Consider the following 15578-nt stretch of genomic DNA (forward strand, 5'->3'; position numbering starts at 1 on the left):
ATAAGAATTCCCAGAAGAAGCATCGAGGAAGGAACGACAAATCCTATTAAGATTAGCATCTCAATTCATCCTATGCGCAGGAAACTTATACAAGAGGTCTTATGATGGAATTCATTTGTCATGCGTTGATGAAGATCAAGCTGAACAAATAATGGTTGAACTACATTCAGGGGATTGTGGTCCTCACATGAGTAGGAAAATGTTAACCAGGAAAATTATGAGGCAAGGGTATTACTGGCCCACGATGGAAACAGATTGTCATCACATGGTCAAGACCTTCCACAAATGCCAAATACATGCAAACCTCATACATGTGTTACCTTCTCAATTAGTTGGTTTGACTTCACCGTGACCGTTATCAGTTTGGGGAATTAACATTATTGGTAAAATATCGCCTAAGGCATCAAACGGGCATGAATACATTCTAGTTGTTATCGATTATTTTACTAAGTGGGTCAAAGCTGCCTTTTATGCTGTCCTCACTATGTCTCGAGTTGCAAAGTTCATCCAAACAAACATCATCAGTCGATATGGCGTACTTTCGGAACTGATCTCTGATAATTGATCACATTTCAAAGTCGAAGTTATTACACTGTGTTCAAAGTTCAAAATCTTGCACCACAAATCATCTCCTTATCGTCCTCAGACCAATGGAGCAGTTGAAGCGGTCAATAAGAATCTAAAGATAATCATCAGGAAAAAATGTCAATCACATTGAGATTGGTCAGAAAAACTGTCATTTGGACTATGGGCATATCGAACTTCAATTCGATCCTCTACGGGAACTACTCCCTAGTCCTTAGTATATGGCATGGAAGTAGTCTTGCCAATTAAAATGAAAATTCCGTCTTTCAAGATCTTATTGGAAAGTCAATTGTTCGAAGCAGATTGGGTTCGTCAACTGTATGAAAAATTAAATTTGATCAAAGAAAAATGACTAAGAGTGTTGTACCACGTACAGACTTATCAGATAAGAGTCACCCGTGCATTTGATAAAAAGATCAAGGTCTGTTACTTACAAGTCGAGGATTTAGTACTCAAAGAGAATCGAACACCCATCTTTGACCCTAGAGTGAAGTTCAAACCAAATTGGGGAGGACCGTTCATCATCAAGGAAATATTACCAGGAAAAACTGTCAGACTTCAAGACCATGATAGAATTGAATTACCAGAACCAACCAACCTTGACCAAATCAAACGGTACTACATTTAAGGAGGCCATCTTTGATCGAATCATTTTCCCTATTACGTAGTTCAATATATCTTTTCTCAAGCCCTTTGCAACTTTTTCAAAAAATATATATATATACCTTTTCTTTCTTAGCCTGATCACTTAACCTAAGGGAGGGAAAATTCGAACTACATTTTGGTCTAATCCCAAAAATATAGGGTACGTAGGCAACCTGAGAAGTTACTTCAGGCTCGACTACATCAAAATAAAAAATATATATTTCCCTATAAAAAAATAAATAAAAAAATAAAAATAAAAATAAAAAAATAAAAAAATATAAATAATATTGTCAAATAGGAAAGAAAGTTCAAAGAAAAAGAAAAAATGCAACACAAGGGGCATTCGAATTTTTGAGCCTTAGAATTCCTTTCTTTATATACCCAGTCCTAAGCCTACCCATGAAAGTCCTCCTAAGTACCGTGCGAAAAGGTAAGGAAGGTAGTAAAGTATGATCAGACAGTAACTCCAGAAGTTCAGAAAAAAAAAAATTGAGGCCTGCTAAATTGAAAACCTGAAAAGGGCGACTTAGGCAAAAATTAAGGCAAGCTCGCTAAATCGAAAACCTAAAAAGGTGATCTAGGCAAAAGTTAGAGCAACAAAGAAAAATAGAAGAAAATCTTAGGAGGTTCGAGCCGAGACATTTGAAGTCAGAATAATCAAGTTCAACACTTAGCTTAAGCTAGGCAGAAGCTCAGAAGTCACAAGCATCTTATCTACGATTGATCTGAAAATTTTCTACTTCTCTAAGTGAAACAATGGGTAGAAGGGTGAATTCTATGATGAGTCTCAAAAGAAAATATTTTGTTTTTTTGAGCTTGACTCAAAATCTTCAATAAAATTAATTTAAAGTTGGATTTTTATTGTGCTTGTGGTAATCAAATATTTCAAACCTTCATACAAGGGGCATTTTCTTTTTCCTCTAAATATGTAGTTTCCCCCTTATACTAGGGGCATGATGTATTCAATTATCTCCAATGCCATGTTTATTGTCAAACTAAGGGCATTTTGTTTCCAAGGTTGATCAATGATAATCCTAAAGGATAATGAGAACCCTGAATTCAAGGTTACCCTCTTGATAGTAAATTTTTGGAGAATCCCTGAGGTTCAAAAGAGAAATAAAAACTCAGGTTTTAAATTCATAAAACTTTCGAAAAAAATCTTGAAGTTCAAACAAAAGCATTTCTGATCTCATATTTGATTTTGCTAAAAAGATTAGTTCAATACTCTTTTGCCCAGAGTAGGTAGAGTAGAGCTCCTAGATCCAGTCATTATTTCCTACAATTGTCCATTCTTTATCGAATTATGTTGTCACTGAGGGTTTGCACAGATTATGCTCAGCCAGTTGCAGCTGAGGGTTTGCTCGGATTATGCTTAGCCAGTTGACGTCGAGGGTTTGCTCAGATTGTGCTCAGCCAGGTGTCGCCGACGGTTTGCTCGGATTATGCTCAATAACTTACCGCCGAGGGTTTTCTCGAATTATGCACAGCCAGTTGTCACCAAGGGTTTGCTCAGATTATGCTTAACTAGTTGATGCCGAGGGTTTGCTCGAATTATGCTTAACTAATTGCCGCCGAGGATTTTTTTGGATTTTACTCAGATTTTACTCAATTTTCACTTAGACCCTTTGAGATTTATCTCAGATTTTAAATGGATATACTTGCACATTTGTTTTATTAGTTAAGGAGAATTTTCTAAAATTCAAGGATCTGACACCATCAGTGAGAGTTCACGCTCAAGGACCTGACAATTTCTTATTTTGGGGAGAGTTTTATCTTCAAGGATCTGAACGCCCCGACGAATTACTAAATCAGACTGTAAAATGAACTATCACTAGCTTTGGCATTCGGATATTATACTATCTACTAAAATAGATTTGCTATCTAATTTACTTCAACTATCTGCCAAAGAGGGGCATCTGTAGACACCCCATTTTTGCATTCGCCTGATTAATCAACTCGTCAACTCGATCGCAACGGTTCCCAATGATGGATGATTATTCCAATGCTTTATTTTGTTACTAGATATATTTCATAAATTCAGATGAGGTATCTCAAACTAACAAAACTTTAGAAACCATGCTACGCTAGGAAAATATAACTCCAAAAACATAGAAATTATCATCTTATACACAAAAAGAAGTTTCACGGTAAAAATCACTAAAAAATGACCAAATTACCAAAATACTCCTAAAATCAAAACATCCCTAGAGCTTATATTACACTTATAAATTTTTTTTCAAACATATAAAACAACAAATCAAAACCAAATAAATCATTTCGCTAATTTTCACAAAATTTGACAAAATTATGAAAATGTCCTTCATAAAATTCACGATCATTTTGCACAAAAAATTTCATAAATGACACAACCTAATATTACCATTGAATTCCTTACGAAAAATTGATTCCAAAACATCCTAAAACATTGAAAAACTACTTAAAACGCAAAAAGTCCTCTCCGATGATAAAATGGTAATTTTATAATTTTAATAATTAAAAATTCTAAAATTAATAATTAAAATATTAATTAATTTAAAGTGAAATCCTAATTAAAATTAAAGTCAATCAAGTGAGACTTAAGTCAAAACCTTAAAATAAAGTCAATCAAGTGAGACTTAAGTCAAAACCCTAAAATAAAGTCAATCAAGTAAGACTAAAGTCAAAATCTTAAACTCAATCAAGTGAGAATAAAAGTCAAAATCCTAAAATAATTCTAATTAAATTATAACTCTATTTAAAACAATTCTAATTAAACACTAACTCTATCTAAAAAGCACTTAAAAAATCTATAAATAAGGCTCGTATGAAAAAATAATTCCTAGAAAAAGTAAGTTAAAAAACTTTATTGGCCTCGTATAAACCCTAATTTTGAAGCTCCAACTCCTTACCTAACATCCATACCCCAACTTTAGCTCAAAAAACACCTAGAAGCTCTTCAAAAACACCTTGAAATCTGGAAAAAAGTTAGAAGATTCAGATCTAAGAAGAAAATACCTCATCTTGGAGATCTGAAGTAAATCCGTGACAGAATGAAGTGAGGAGTGTTGTAACACCCCGAATTTTTAATTTGTATCTCGAGGAAAAAATAAATAGTAGAATTTTAAGAAAATCTTGAAAGTGGGACTTAGGGGTAAAATTTTATGATGTTTCTGATCATTTTTAATGGAATCTAACCTCACCATTAGATTCAAAATGATCGAAAAACATACTTTAGCCTGTAAGCACGTTCAAATGCGAGTCCGAACATAAAAGTTGCAAAATCCTTGATATCAAGTCGGACCAGGCTAAAATAGTAACTTTTTATTAGAGCAAGAATTAGTAAAATTTGATTATACCATTGAGTTCATAACGAAAAATTATTGAACAATGACTATTTATTTATCATTTTTGGAGATCAGAAAGTGGAATTATCGTCAGAAACGAAAACGACATCAAGGTTAGGGGTCACCTCAGGCTAAAAATGTAAATTTTTGATGGAGACATAATTTGTAGAAATTGACTACACCATTAGATCCAGAACGAAAAATTAGGCGAAATAGAGTATTCATTCGTCAGTTTTGGAGTTCGAATGGCCAAGTTATCGTCGATCAAAACAATAGGCGAAATACCAAATTCGTCCCAAATTTCATATAAATAATATTTTAATTTTTTTTTAATATCTCATCTTCCCCAACTCGTCATACAGCCGAGACATATATGAAACGAAAAAAAATTTATTTTTCTTTCAAACTTCCACCTCAGATCTCGTGCAAACGGCTCGCCGTCGACGACCGACGTAGAAGGGAGAAATGTCCGCAGCTACGTTCTCTACAAAACCCACCCAACCTCTTTCCATTTCAATTTCTTTTTCATTCAATATCGTCAAAAATCAGCAGTATTTGGATACGGAAATTTTGAAACTTTGACCTCAGATTTCGTCCGTTTTTGGGTCAAACCGTCTTCCGACGTAGAATGGAGAAATGTCCGCAGCCTCATTCTCTACATAACCCACCCAAATTCCTTTCATTTTCTCATCTTTTTCACCCCGTATAGTCAAAAATCTGCCGTATTTTTATACGGAGATTTCGTAACTTCGACTTCGGTTTTCATCGATTTCGGGGTCAAATCGTCTTTCGCCGTAGAAGGGAGAAGAGACGAGCACATCGACATCTTCGAAATCACCAGGTCGGTTTCGAAAATCAGCCGCTTCGAAGTTCGATCTGTCTCGATTTCCGTGCCGATCGTCTCGATTTTCGCGCACACGCTTTGATCATTTCGCCTAGACATTGTAAGGAACTTTCAATTTCTATTAGTAATCGAAGATTGTGAAAATTACATTTAGGATTTTATCGAAAAAATTTTGATGTATTTTTAAAATATAGAATTCTTTTGTTATTTAAAAATTCACGCCAGAAATTGCATGTTTGATATGTTTAATTGTATTTTTAACAAATTATACGTGGGTAGGGTATTTTAACGGGTTATTTCTATCAGTTGGGTCTTGTGCACTGCTCAGACCCCGTTTTGATATAAAATTTGTATTCTTTTTCAATATTATTGATAAAAGAAAAATACGTTTTATTGTTGAAAAATGTGATTTAATATTCAATGAACTAATATTGAGTTGATGAATATCAGAAAATGGATATTTTATTGAAGAGATTGAAAATTGTAAACAAAAAAATCGAAAAAAAGGAAAAAGGGTATGAAACGGTAAAATGTCAGAGTCACACCCGAGGGGTGATGTCTGTATTTTACGTGGTTGTGTGGTGTGTAGGTTGGTGAACAAATATCTAGGGATAATGTTACTGGTTGCATGTTTATTTACTTTCTGTTAGCGTGAGGCGCTGTGTACGTTTCTGTTATGTTATTTATTTTAGGTCGGGTGGCCACACTTGCATGGTAGGAAACTGGATATCCATTCTCAACCTTGTATTGTTAATTTCTCTTTTATTTTCAAATGAAAATAATATACATATGTAGCTATTTTGTGAGCTGTTAAAGAGTTTATGAATGCCTGAAGGGATAGTGCGTCATATCATCCGGAGTGGTGTACTATCCTGGGATGTACGATAAGGACCACCAAGCTCATACGTGGTATGGGACGCGTATAAGAATGGAGTTACAACTGGAATCCGGGTTTATTCCTCTCTATCTTTACCAGTGAACTTGTAATGTAAAGGTGGTCGTATACGAATGGTTTGTATATTTGGGAATCACATGCACGCCTGATAGGCATAGACGAAGATGATTAGTCAGTGATCACTAACAATCTATAGTAGTCGAACGTTCTGACACATCGAAAAGAGACCCATTGCTTACGGTCACGTCAAACGGCCAGCCTGAGCGGGATAAATGGTCAACCAAGCATGATAAACAGCGACCAAGCACAAAATCAGGAACTAAAAGCCAGAGAAGAATTGTAACATCATGTCCCGACTGGGAGCGATCTAGTCGTGAATCCCAACTCTCTAATTCCAATACTCCACCATTGTGTATTATGTATCTGTTGCTTATTTTGATATATAAAATGAAATCCATGTTTACTGTTTCTATTTGATCAATTAGATTTGTATAAAAAGATAATGTTATAGTGAGTAATGATGATCGATGTAATGTGAGTTTTAAAATGGTTAGTTGCTCATTCCTGGCTATATATACTAGTTAATCGTAGTTTCTTCTGTAAAATTTTACATATTTTTAAATGATTTAGTATGTTTATTCATTCATGTTAGGAGAGTTATTGGTAGAAATTGTTGGTTTCTTTACTGGGTAACCATTGTTACTCACCATTTCCTTCTCTATTTTTTAGTTTCAGATTCAGAGCTTGGCGAGGCAAGTATAGAGTACGAATGAGGATCATCTGGTTGGTCAGATAGACAACCAGAGTTCGTCACCTGGTAAGTACTAGGGCTATACCCCCTAGTGGTGTCAATTCCCCCAAGTAGTTTTATGGATTCTGTCTTGAGTGTTAGGATTTCTGTTAGAGTGAGAAATTTTGTATAATCCTGTATTCTGGTTATTCTTCCGCACTCTGATCTTTCGTACGTTATTAGACGTATATAAGCTTCCGCTAGTATTATATTTTTTATATGTATGCAGGATTGTATGTCGTTTATCAGGTGCAGGTTGAACGCCTTGGAATGCTAACATAAACAGAGGAGACCATGCCGAAATTTTGAGGTGCTACATAATACCTCAAGATCTGACATGGGGATTTGTGTTATTGTTCGGCGAGACGCTACAAGTGTTGTACGAAAAACTACTCTACCAGATTTGAGATAACAAGACCGTTGTCTTCATAAAGGTATATATTTCATTTTTTTTAAACGATTAGGTCTTTTTAGCAATATAGTCTTATTTGGGAATTAGTAGAGATCGGTGTTTACTGGACGGGTTTGGTGCCTAACACCTTCCAACCCTATAATGTGATCCCCAGACTCAGTATTTTTTTGTAGTAGATTAGTTGTTTCTTTTTATCCATTTCGAGTTAATATTTGATTCCTAGACCGTAATAACTAGGTGGCGACTCCCAAACCTTAAAGGTCAAAAGCAGATCAGCGCACCCCGCGGATTGAGGGCACTTTCTCCTACATTGCACCAACTTCTCAAATCTCAAACTTTTCCTCTTAACCACCACTCGTCCAACTATGTACATCCACTACATCAATCATCAAACCTAGTTTACCACTACTCGTCGTTCACTTAAAACTAAAACCTCCACCAATGACCATCATCTTCCTTATACATTTCTTGCACCATTCAAATCAAATCATCTCATGGAGTTATGAGATAATGCTTTTCACATTGAATGGGGTTGAGAGGCCAAATAAGGTCATGGTTATAGACATTAGGCATATGATCATATGTGGAAGACCCTACAAATCACCATAAAAGAATCAGAAGAAGGATAACAAAAAAATTGAACGAAGAACCGAACTAAAGAGGATGAAAAAAGGAAAAACATAGAAAGAAAAGCTTGTGAAAAAAAGTATTATGGTGGAAAGGACATCACAAAGAGAACCAACAAAGCAAAAATGCAGAATAATCGATAAGAAAGCGATATATCTCCTTAAACTCATTCGAAAAAGTGAGTATAACATAATGGGACAGTTGAACAAACTATCAGTTCAGATCACTATTTTTAACCTTCTATTAAATTCAGAACAACATTGGGAAACACTTATTACCTTTAGAGGGTATGATTAAAAATTCTCAATTTTAGGAATTATTACTAAAGATCAAATTATCTTTTTAGTTTGACCACACATTTTGAGAAAGACATTCTTAAGTTTTCACAAGGGGGAGTTGACTCTCCAATTAGATTGATGCATTGGGTATTGGGGGCTTATGAGAGATCAACATGTATCATCCTTGAGGGGATGTGAAAGAATAGGCTTAGATTGGACTTGGTATTGCGTTTAGGGGATGAACTTGGGCTATAGACTATGGGTATTATGACTATGGACTTAGTTTATGGATAATGGGTTTGGAAATGGGCTTGATTTATGGACTTTGGGTTAAGGTATGGGTGATGGATTGATTAATGGAGAACGGATATGGATATGGATTGGATTATGGAGGTGGTATGGAATTAGATTGGATTAGGGACAATATTGAGCATACAAAATTATATGACATGATGCATGTATGCATGTATGCATGTATGCATGAAAATAATGCCAAGTGGCAATGTGGGCCCGTTGAAAAGCTTAAGTTCTTAGTTAAAATCAATTTGAAAAAATTTAGATTTTCCTAAAGGATTCGTGTAAATTGAGGTGTTTACAAAACCATCACTTGTATTCATATAGTGATCAATGTACACCATCTCCTTCTTTGAAAAATTATAGAGAATTACTAAAATAAAACCTATCTAAAAATAAAAAATTATAGAAAAAATACTGAAGGCATTAAGGGGAGAAGAGATAATGGACCAAGGGCCAAGGACCATTTTTCAATTATGAAAATGATTTATTTATAGACCTTAGGTGTTCTAGAAGGACCCAAAAATAACCGTTATCACTCTTGTGTATAATTTCACATGCAAAACACACTGGAGAAATTTTTGGACGCTCTATTCGAAAAATATTGTACTACATTGGATTTGGACTACGCCACATTAATTTGGAGACATCTGGTCTCTAATTTTGTATGATTACTTGATTGGTCTTTTAGATTGTAATGCACACTTAATTGATTGATTTGGTGGTCCATCTTAATGATTTGATATTTGACATATACGATGAACACACATAATCAGTATTTCGATAAATGCATTAATATTGAGCAATTAAACCTAATTAGCATGGTAGAATATGTAATGTGATAATTTGAGGCTTAACACAATTATTTACCTAATCTAATAAAATAGAGATGGAAAGCGAGACAAATGCCTGAGAAAAGTGCTGATAAATTGGTGTTTTGAGGCACTGATCAATTTTCAACCATTAGTCTGGTATTTCACTATTATTCTTGATTTTCATCCATTAATTCTAGTTCTTAATCATTATTGTTGGTTTTCAACCATCAATTCTAAGTTTTCACCACTAATCTTGGTGGTCAACCATTAATTCTGATCTTTCACCGTTAGCAACTCTTTTAATTAAATCTAAAACTTTATTTTAGATTCAATCAAGGTGAAACTCTTAATTTTGTCTTGAATATGAGAATTTAAAGAAAAAAAATTCTGAAATGGATCTAATCACCTTACTACTTATGAGATTAGATCCTCGATCATTTCCCCTTGAAATGGGGACAAGGTCAAATAAAAACTATTCAAAATGATTCCCAAAGCAACAAACACATCCACAAGATTGAAGGAACCATCGTGAGGGGGAACACTAGTAAAAATTGATCTAAAAAATAATTGAAGTCTATTTAAAATAGAAAAATGAAATTTCTTAAAGTTTATTTGGATCTCATTTTGAATTCCTCCTTCGAGATGAAAACCCTACAATAGAAAATAGAATATTAGAACTGTTGCAGATAAGAAAAATCCAAAATAAATATAAATGGTCCTTCCTAGTTTGGCCCAAACTTTCCGGATGCGATTACTAAAATCCTCTAGTTTCCAAAAAGTTTTAGGAGAAACTAGAAGAGTCAACTCCCTTCTTCCATCGTGACATAGTTTGGTTCAATCGTGGCGCAGTTGGGACAATGAGTTAGCAACTCAAATTTCACCAGAAAGTATATAATTTCTTATTGATTATAAAAAATAGAACAAATTTTTGTTTTTCAAATTTTTTTTAGAAGAGATAGAAATAAAAAAATAAAAAATTTGAATCGATACTCCCTTTTGAATTGAAAAATTGTATATTGACCATATTTTTTGTGGTGACTAATTATGAATGTGATGTTGTTATACGAATGTAGGTGTCGTAAGGCTCCTTTTGAACAAATAAATTTACCTTACTCAAAGGGCAAGTAAGGGTCGAAGCTACAAGGATAAGGACAAAACTTCAACTCGAATTAAAAAAGAATCGAAACAAGATTAAAACCAATTTGTTTGTTGTTTGAAAAGTGAAATAGAAATTAAAATGCTAGAACTGAAATGAAATCAAGATAAAAAAAAAATCTCATTGAAGGTATGGATCCCCATAGAGTATATCAACTACCCAAATCAATTGCAAATCTCTTGAAACTCAACCTAAAAGCATGTTAAGGCCTTAGGCTGGAAGTTTTAACTTCGAAAACCAAGAATGGAATATTAAAGTTAGGATTACTCCACTCGAAGGTGTGAATACCTACTATCCAATATCTATGTTAAGCATAAATCATTTTGAATCTTTTCTAAGTATGACATATCTAGATTAAGCATAAATAGTGCAAGATATTCAACTAAGGATTTGGTTCATAGGAGTTGGATAGACCTTGAAGATAATCCATTAAACAAAACAAGAGGAAAGATATTTAAAAGTATAATTGAACTGCCTCTAGGCTTCTCCACCTTTCCAATGAAGGGGGGACTTAGCCCATGGTCATTGCAAGATAAGTAGAAAGAGTGAAAGAGAAAAAATCTTCTTTCATTGATGGATCAAAGGTTACACTATCTTTCACTCACTCATAATTAAAAATAATCATAGAAAATAAATCTAAACTAAAATGGAAAAAAAGACCTAAAACTAAAATGGGATAAGTGCTAAAAGAGAGAAAAATTATAATAGACCTAGGTTCCTATTTATAGAAAATTCTCGGATTCTGGAAAGTTCTGATATGTGAGATCATCAGTAATCAGGTTGTCCTTACATATGGAGCATGGCCATACAAATTCCCTTTGATTGATCATCCTTTCATCGTGACATAATTAGGGTCCATCATGGCACGGTTGGGGTGCGATGGAAATGTATAATTTTTTGTCCACGGTTCTACTATTCATCCTTAATTGCTCTTGTATGCTTGAATTGCTTAACTTTGTTCATGTTTGGATTTTAATTTATCTGAAGTCTGCACAATCAACCGCATAATCATCATATTTTTTTCATTATATTCAATTATTTATGTAATTATGCCTAATTAATATGATAAAACATATAGAGTGTTGAAATGAGTCATAAACATGATTATTTGGTAATTAAGGTACAACTAAGGTCTAGAATGTGATATGTGCATGAAAAATATGCATTAAACTCCAGATTTCTTTGAGAGGGACAAGATTGTCCAAACATTTTGAAAGATAATAAATTGGATGAAAAATGATCACAATGGCATGAAAATAGTCTCCAATGAGGGATTTTAAGGATCAATTAACCTCTCATGACTTTGAACAAACTAAGGTTAAGAGGGTAATTATTCTTAAGATTATAAGAAATTCTCAGTATCTAAATGGAGGGTAATTACTCTTAAGGATCTAGAAAATCCTCTTTAAGAGGTAAGAGTATCCAAACTCTTTGAAATGGGTCAAACTCTAATAAATAGATAGCAATGGAATGAATTTTTCTAAAGATGAAAGGGCTTAGAGGTCAATTTCTTATAGAGTCTCAACAAACTTAAGGTAGGAGAAGTCGTTATTCATGAGTTCCAAAGACTTCTTATAATACCTTGATAAATAATGAAATGTATAAATATAATATCATATATATATATATATATATATGTGTGTGTGTGTGTGTGTGTGTGTGTTTTTTTTTTCTTAAATATAATTTATAACATATAGATATAAACTTTATTTCTATCATTTTTTGCACTTATAATATATTTTTTTCTCTTTAGGGGTAAAAAGGTAATTTCACCTCATGATAATTTAGTCACTTTGAAAATATCACTATCAGAAAAATATTTATCCTTTTACATGAATTTGATAAATTTTTTTAGCCTTATAAATCATAACTTAGTAAAAAAAATAAGAATAATTTTATATTAGGGACGTAATAGTCATTTTAATTTGAGTAATTGATATTTTTTGGTGCCCAAATGTCAAAATATCTCAAAAAAACATAAAAGATGTATATAATGTAATTTTACAAAACATATCAAATTTTCTAAATTTTATGAGATAGAAGATTTTTGGACTATTTTACCTTTAACATATTTTTTATGACTTCTTTGCTTTTTTTATATAATTTACTTTTAGATTCATATATTTTATCATGATATGTTATATAGTAATGTTTTACAAATAATTTAATTATATTGATGGTCTTATTGGTTAAAAATTGAGAAATTTTTGAAAATGGGTATTTTCATCTTTTTACGCAAAGTCCAATAAGGAAGGTTTTTATGAAATTTTCAAAAGTCAAAAGGTAAATCAAAATATTCTATTTTGAATTTTAAATTATTGTTGAGTTGTGAGAGAGCAAATGGGGTGTTTAATTGATGCTTATTTCATAAATTTGAGAATTTTGAATTTATAAAATTCTCTCATGCCACATTTCACTTTCTTATTACACATAACCTTTTTTTTATTATTATCTAAAATGTGACATATATTTCAATCCTATTGGTTGATTGCATGAAATTCTAAGATGGTTTCATGTGGTTCAAAAATCAATAATCAATGGTCATGATGAGGTAGGAAATATTTTAGTCTAAATGAGTGTAAATTATAGGATCAAAGCCATACCAATTTGTTGGAAACCTAATATACTATTGAGGGATAAGAAAAATAAACTTTTTAAGTTAAAAAACCCCTAAAGGCCCCTAATACGTGCTCACCTCACCCATTTCAAAGAAATTAGAAAAATACCATTATTGTTAGAAAAACATCATCGAAGAAGATCTTAAAATTTCTATCTGCTAAAGTCGTTTGCTCTCGAACGAAACACGAAAGTTCTTTATCTAATTATGGTCTAGAACATAGTTCATTTTTAAATCAAAATATAAGGTAGGTGCATACCTATACTTTTTCTTGATCTTTTCGTTATAATGACGGTATCTTATTTTTAAATTTTCTTGTGCATTTTTTTATGTAAAAATAATTGTGGATTTCTTTTTATATTTCATTTATGAGAGAAAAATTTATTAATATGAATAGATCTTGATAATAAGGTTTGGAAAATGATATATTTTCATTAGTATAACGGATTGGTAAAATCCTTGATTGAGCAAGAAGGAGCAAGAGTGCCTTAAGGTGAAAGACCCCAAACATCCTACGGAAGGCCTCATGATATGTGGGTGTATGACCTAGCGCATGCATGTAAAACCCTGAGTTTTTAATTCGTATCTCGAGAAAAAAATAGAATTTTGAGAAAATCTTGAAAGTGGGACTTAGGAGTAAAACTTTAGGAGATTTTTTATTATTTTTATGAAAATTTGAGTTCACCATTGGATTCAAAATGATCGAAAAATATATTTTAGCCTATAAGCACGTTTAAATGAGAGTCTGAACAAAAAAATTGTAAAATCCTTGATTACCGAGTCGAATCATACTAAAATAATGACTTTTTGCTAGAGTAAGAATTTTTAAAATTTGATCATACCATTGGATTCACAACGAGAAATTATAAAAAACTGACTACTTACTTATCATTTTTGGAGATTAGAAAGTCAAATTATCGTCAAAAATGAAAATAACGTTAATTTTAGGGTCACATCGGACAAAAATGTAAATTTTTGTTAGAGATATAATTTGTAGAAATTGACTACACCATTAGATCTAGAATAAAAAAATTAGACAAAATATAGTATTCATTCGTTACTTTTGGAGTCTAGACGGTCAAGTTATCGTCGATCGAAACAATAAGTGAAATATCGATTTCGTCCCAAGAGTTTATATAAATAAAACTTTTAATTTTTTTTTCACTATTCATCTTTCAAACTCTTCCAAAATCAACCAACGATTTTAAAAAAATTCATTTTTCTCTGATTTTCTACCCCAGATCCATTGCTAATGACTCACCGTCGACTTCCGATACAGAAGGGAGAAACGTTCGTAGCCTCGTTCTCTACAAAATCCACCCAAGTTCCTTTCATTTTCTCATCTTTTTCACTCTGTATCAAGAAAAATCAATGTATATATATATGGGGGTTTTGCAATTTCGACCTTAGATTTCATCCATTTCAAGATCAAATCGTCCTTTATAGCAGAAATGAGAAATGACGATGCCATCGAGATCTTCGAAATCACTAGGTTAGATTCAAAAATCAGCCATCTCTAAGTTCAAACCGTCTTGATTTTCACGTCGATTACCTAGATTTTCATGCACGTGTTTCAATTCGGTCGCCTAGAGATTGTAAGGAACTCTCAATTTCTATTCGTAATCGTAAATTGTGATAATTACATTAAGGATTTTATTAAAAATTAGTGATGTGTTTCTAAAAATATAGAATTCAATTGGTAATTTTAAATTCATGTTAGAACTTACATTTTTGATATGTTTAATTGTATTTTATAACAAATTATACGTGGGTAGGATATTTCACCAGGTTATTTTTGTAAGTTGAGTCATGTGCACGGTTCGAATCCCGTTTTGATATAAATTTTGTACTTTTTCAATGTTATTAATAAAAATGAATTTTCATAATTAGAAAAATTATTTTAATATTCAATGAACTCATATTGAGTTGATGAATATCAGAAAGTAGATATTTTGTTTGAAAGATTAAAAACTGTAAAAATCGAAAAAAATGAAAAAGGGAAAAATGGTATGAAACGGTAAAATGTTAGAGTCATACCCGAGGGGTGATGTCTACATTTTACATTGTTGTGTTGTGTGTAGGTTGGTGAACGGATATCCAAGCATAATGTTACTGGTTTCATGTTTATTTACTTTCTATTAGTGCGAGGCACTGTTTACTTTTCTGTTCCATTATTTATTTTAGGCCGAGTGTCCACACTTGCATGGTAGGAAACTGGATATTCATTCTCAACCTTATCTTATTAATTTCTCTTTTGTTTTCAAATGAAAATAATATATATATATATATAACAAATG

This window comes from Akebia trifoliata, chromosome 7 (assembly GCF_017979445.1).
Source record: "Akebia trifoliata isolate Shusen 1 chromosome 7, ASM1797944v1, whole genome shotgun sequence".
NCBI lineage: Eukaryota > Viridiplantae > Streptophyta > Magnoliopsida > Ranunculales > Lardizabalaceae > Akebia > Akebia trifoliata.